This window comes from Manduca sexta, chromosome 12 (genome assembly GCF_014839805.1).
Source record: "Manduca sexta isolate Smith_Timp_Sample1 chromosome 12, JHU_Msex_v1.0, whole genome shotgun sequence".
NCBI classification, from domain to species: domain Eukaryota; kingdom Metazoa; phylum Arthropoda; class Insecta; order Lepidoptera; family Sphingidae; genus Manduca; species Manduca sexta.
This window is the reverse complement of record NC_051126.1, coordinates 13,209,623-13,215,622: the sequence shown is the minus strand read 5'-3', so window position 1 is coordinate 13,215,622 and position 6,000 is coordinate 13,209,623.

Here is a 6,000-nt window from a genome sequence, read left to right as displayed (position 1 = left end):
CCATAATGTGGGAACCGCTTAGTTACAGCGAGCAGGCACTTAAAGAGGGAAATAGAAAACGGTACATAATTTTTCTGGACTTCAGAAAAATGATGACCCTAATGCTTCGGTGGCGTAGTTTAATTGCGTTAGAAATACATCGCTCTAAGGTATCGGGTTCAAATCCTGTGTCTGGCAAAGTTATATTGTCTATTTTGGCTCTTTTTCAGCTCGGAGTCTGGAATTTGTGACCACTTGGTTCACCCTCTTTCACTTTATAGGACGCAACACTTAGGCTAAAAACGGATGTTTCAATTGTTCCCGTATCTGCCTTTCAAGGATAAACGCTTGATGTGTGTTTGTTTTTACGTACAGAAAAACGTAGGTAGGTAGAGATAAGTTACAACAATATAATGAAAAATAATTTAATTTACAACTAACCTATTTTATCACTGGCTCTATAGCATCTGTTGTTATCATCGTGTAATTTTTATCTGAAGTATTTCATGTGATGAGACAACGCTATATCCTGCAGTACTTTGTAATCTAACAATCTTTATTCCTGGTACTTATTACCAAAGGAATGACATGGAATTTCCTCGCTCAGTCGTATAAAAAAACACAAAACCTTTTCCGCCCTCCCAAATACCATTTATAATTCATCACAACTCAATTAAAACTTTAAAATGTGTAAATAACACAGGTCTTTTTCACTTACAGTGGCCGACTCGCCGGGCCCGAACTTTTGTATAATCTTTAGCAACATTCACTTAATGGCTAAACTTTTCAAAGAAACTATCTAATTAATTCCCTCTAGGCTCATTATTACAATGGCTGCTGGCGTAGGGCTTTGTTCGCACTCCCCCTACTTACTCTTTGTCTCTTCTTTACTTTGACTCATTGAAATTCCTTTTTAGGCGACCTTTTACGAGCCATGCAGATGTTGACAGCATAAATACTGCCTTCATCAACACTGTTATTGAAAACGATGTGATTTGGTTTTGACTTTTACATTACAGTAAAATTATCAGATGCACACATTACCTTCCCAAGCCCTTATCATTAGTAAATACAATATGGTTGCTTAAGATCAGGTGGGGGAGGAACTTCTTTGCGTTTAATTAAAAAAAAATCCAGAAGCCGTAAAATATTAAACACCTTCTCAGTAACATCTATTGTAGAATTATTAGTTTCGAAAAAAATGTAAGTCCTTTTCGGTATACGCATATTTTATTCGTTCCAACCGTTCGACACCTCTTTACTCTAGAAACTTCGATTTAATCTCTGCTGCTAATTGAATTCGTGACCACTATGACGCCCAGGCAGTCCTATACATTGTTTGGTGTATACTGTATTCTTATATTTTGTTTTCGCGGCCAATTTCTGTCGATTTTAGGGTTCTCTATCTAAAAAAGAACCCTTATAGGATCACTTCATTGTCCGTCTACCTGTCTGTCCGTTTGATTGATCGTATATATGTACATACGTCTATCTCTCTATCAAGCCCCTTTTTATCAGGAACGGTAGAAGTATCAAGTTGATATTAATACAAATATTCGGGATTGTCACTTATTTTGCTATTTCACAAGGGAATCAAAAATTTAGGGTATTTTCCCCTTGACCTAGAATTACAAAATTTGGCAAGAAACACTGTCTTACAGCACATGTAAAGGAAAAAATCTGAAAACCGTAAATATTGTACTTATATACTTAGATATCTACCAGGTTCGGAACCATAGGTGCGCGAGGCCTATGCGCACTAGTCCAGTTTTTTGTAAATTCTGGTGTATGAAAACCAAAAAAAACTTTATCTTTAGCGTTTAAATAAATATCAGGTACAAATATTAAGCATCTGTCATACTTTGTGTGTATGTGCTTTACAGAATTGAACCATATGTGTGCTGGCAAATCAAGTAATAAATACAAAAGATTTTAACAAAAAAATACTTTTTAAATGCAATGAACTATGCAAGGAAGAATCATATTCGTAGTTCCGATCCAATACTAACATACACACGTGTTGTGTAGCGGAAACCAAAAAATACGATTGTACCACAACATCCAAACCCGAACTTATATTTGTAGATGCCGCAACTTGTCTTCGTACGGAGATTAAACCCACACAGTCTCTCTTCACAACCAATTTGCACCACGGAGGACGTCAATATATAAATCCTACATCAACTCGTACCAATTTCCTACCGTATTTGCTCAAATCTGTCGCTTCACCGAGAGCCCACTATCGCAAAACCACGGCTTGTCATTAAGCTGTCGAGCTTAAACGATATCAGCATGCATCCAATTTCAGCGACCGCATTTCCTACTTTACTGACAATCTTTGTTTAACCTTTATACGTTGCGATAAAAGATATCGCTTTGAAATTCTTTAGCACACGTCATATTTATGTTAAATGTGTTTGGCGGACGTCCAGCGAGATTCGTCTTGAATACAAAACGCAATACCTCGGTAGCTAGGTGGCCAACACATTTGCGATGCGGTTACACCTACCGTAACCACAATGTATGGCATCTTCGTGCATATATAAAATTATAAGTATGTTATAGGCATTTGGATCCAATATTTATTTAATGTTTCCAACACGTTATTTTGGTGATCTTTTGTAAGTAACCTGCATTAAAGTGACAAAGTAGATGAAAAAGCTACCTACCTATTCATACTAAACTGTAATAACGCATACTATTTTACATATTGGACTATAAATTGATTCAACAAATGAATAAATCAATATTCTAAAACACATTTCCTTAACATACACGTCATTTGAAGCCTGGCCATATTTCACGTGTGCAGCCCGCGGCGTCATCGTCGGACTATTGCTTTGTGCGGCCGGCCGTGCGACCGGTCATAAATATAATAAATCCCCATTAAACAACAAAGTCGTCTGTTTTATCGACAAACACTCAGGCTTCGTTCTGTCCGAACATTCCGTTAGCTCGCTGCCAATTTAGAACGTGTGGATTTTATTATAGACAGGTACCTCTCTATTAAATTTTGTACTGAGCTTTGCTGCACAAATGGGCTCAGTTGAATCGGTAGCATTGATAGAAAACCGATCTATGTTTATCGGTAGCATTGATAGAAACATAGCTATAGCTAGCTATAGCTAACTATTGCTATGTTTACCTAGCTTTCACCTACTCTGTGCATGTTGACATCCATTTCCCTTTTCTTATTTTATGTGGCGGTATAATACGATATCCTTATGAAATCATTTTACTGCTCTATGTGAGAAACCGCCTAGGTAGGTACCACCGTATTGTCTATTTCTGCCGCCAAGTAGCAGTGTATAGTCGCTGTTGTATTCCAGTATGAAGAACATTGTAGCAAATACAACTACTGGACATAATAACATCTCATGTCTCAGGATGGCGAGCGCAGTAGAATACCAAACAATACTTTGTAATTCAAGGTATTTGATGGTGTCTCCTGTTTATGGGCGGTCGTATCGCTTACCAGGCGAACAGCAAGCTCGTCTTGTCATTCAAAGCAAAAAAAAATACGTCATAAAGACGGTCACACGACAAACAGTCAAGTAACACTTTTGCCTACCCCTTTTACAAACATGAATGTTGTACCAAAAGGCCAATTACATGAAAAGGCCAATTACGATGTATTGCAGCTTCACATAGGCTTATGAATGGAATGTGTCCGTATACACAGCTTTAGACATCAATAGCTATCGAATTTCAATACAGCATTGATTAGTGTAGTGTTTGTGTACAAACATACGTGTTTGTATACATTCCTAAAGTGGGAAGCGTTGTCTGTATATTGTAATTACCTGCGGTCGCATACTATAGTCGAATGGTAATCTATATACAAAACAGTAGTTAGTCTATCAATTGTATACTAACAGATAATAGTGTTATATGGTGTACAATTAATAGACTAAGTACTTGAACATTTTCTATTGTCTTAAAGATTGTGGCTCATGCTGTGATTGCTTATAACCAGAGTTAAAATTACGTAAGCGATTATAGCTATAAATATGTGTAGATTTTACAAGAATTATTGTGAACTCCGTTAGCAATCCTTATCCAATAAATAAATGTGTAAACAGGGTTATTGGAAACGAGGAAAGATAAAAGTTTTAACAATGGGAATAAACTAGAAAGAATGTTCTTTTTGTATGCAAGGATAAAGTTCACATTCCTTAACTAGATTACAAAATATACTAAAGTAACAATAAACTAAACATTGTGATCAATAGCGTATATAAAATGCCTTTATCTTTAAATAAAAGTGAAGCAACCTAAACAAATAAACGGAAAATTCAAAAGTCTGATTTTAGAATATTTTTTGCATACGAAGATGCGAATAAAACGTTGTAAAATATAAAGTAAAAACTCCAATAAGTTTTTAAAAGACGTTTTAACTGCCGACCTGTTAATATTATTACAAAAAGCTTAACATTTTCCATTGGTGTTTTATTGAAATATTTCGCTGCTTGATCGAGCGCTTCGATATATCCACTTCGAATTCATCATTCAATGTATGCAATAAAATCTAAATTAATTCGCAGTTGCTGTCGCTGCGATGTGGATTAGCTTTTGAATATACTGAAATAGCTGGTCTTTAGTGGTGATGGGATATAATAGCCAGAATATTCAGATGTAATTCCCTATACCACTCTCAACAAGTCAGACTGGAAGTCTTTGGATTACGTTGAACAGTAGATATCCTGTGGCTGATGATGACGGTGACGAATAATTAAATATCCATAAACTTGGAGTCCTTCAAACGGAGCGTGAAGAAGTAATAATGCAGGCCGGCATGACTGTGGGGACCGTCCGGCGATGCTTGTATCTTTTGCAGGTCGGCATTTTCCTTTTGCTTCACTTCGCTCAAGTGCAGTGATGCCACTTTGCCAAGCCACGATAAAAAATATATATATTATTATGAAGTTGCTAGTTGTAGGGGATATCTGATCCGATTCTGAAAATACGAAGCTAAATTATCCCCGAGTACTAAAGACGATTTATTATCCCACGCGCGGGCAAAGCCGCGAGCTAAAAGAGAGAAACATTAAATTCCGACAGACAATCGGAGCTTCGGAAAAATCCAGCATCGTTTAGCAAGAGTGGTTGATGAATGAGTGGCCGATCCACTATTGAACCGGCGCAGTTTAATTAAAAAATAGCATGTTATGTAGCTCCCGCTATTCAAAACTGATGGTGTGATATGTAAAAACTATTTGTAGTACAATAAAATGAACTACAGCTCTCGTATATTTTCGCGTATATTTCAGAAAAGGCGAAATTTACAAATTTTGATTTATTATATTATTAACATTTTCTCAACGTATGGCATTCAAGCGAGAAACAAGATACAATAGCAAAATGCTATTTGCCGTCAGAACTATCCATTAGGTACTGACATTAATTCCGTAACTTCAGCAGGCTACTTTCTGTGAGTACTCTTGTGCCTTCGTTTACTGGCTGAGGCGGTCTCAAGCGCTGAAGCAACTTGTTGACGTCCCGAGTAGTGCTAATAAAACCACTATCTTTGTACCTCTGAGCATCTTGTAAATTTATGGGCTCCTTACAATTATGGAATCCTCGTAACATATTTTGGAGTCATGGCTCAAACTTCACTTCTGAGTAAAGCTGAGATACCCTATAATTGATAAGGCTCTCGAATGATCAATACGTATTACATCAGCATGATGTCTTTCGATAAGTAGATGTATATGGTTTTATTTAATGCTACCGCCAGGCAGGAGTTAGTAGTACTATGACATTCCAGTTATTAGTGGTATAGTGAAGTAATTAGCATTAAGCACTTCGTATTTAATCTTAGGGTAATTAGCGTAGTATATTTTGCTTTGTAACAAGTTCTGGTTTGTTAATTACTATTATTTAAAGACAGCCGTGCTATTAGACGAGTTACTAGTCTTTGACAGACAACCGCTGCAGTAGCTATGAAGCAAGTTACTCCACACATTTAGTAGCATGAAAGTGCAGTTCAACTGGCATGCATCTCATTTGTCACGAGTAGAA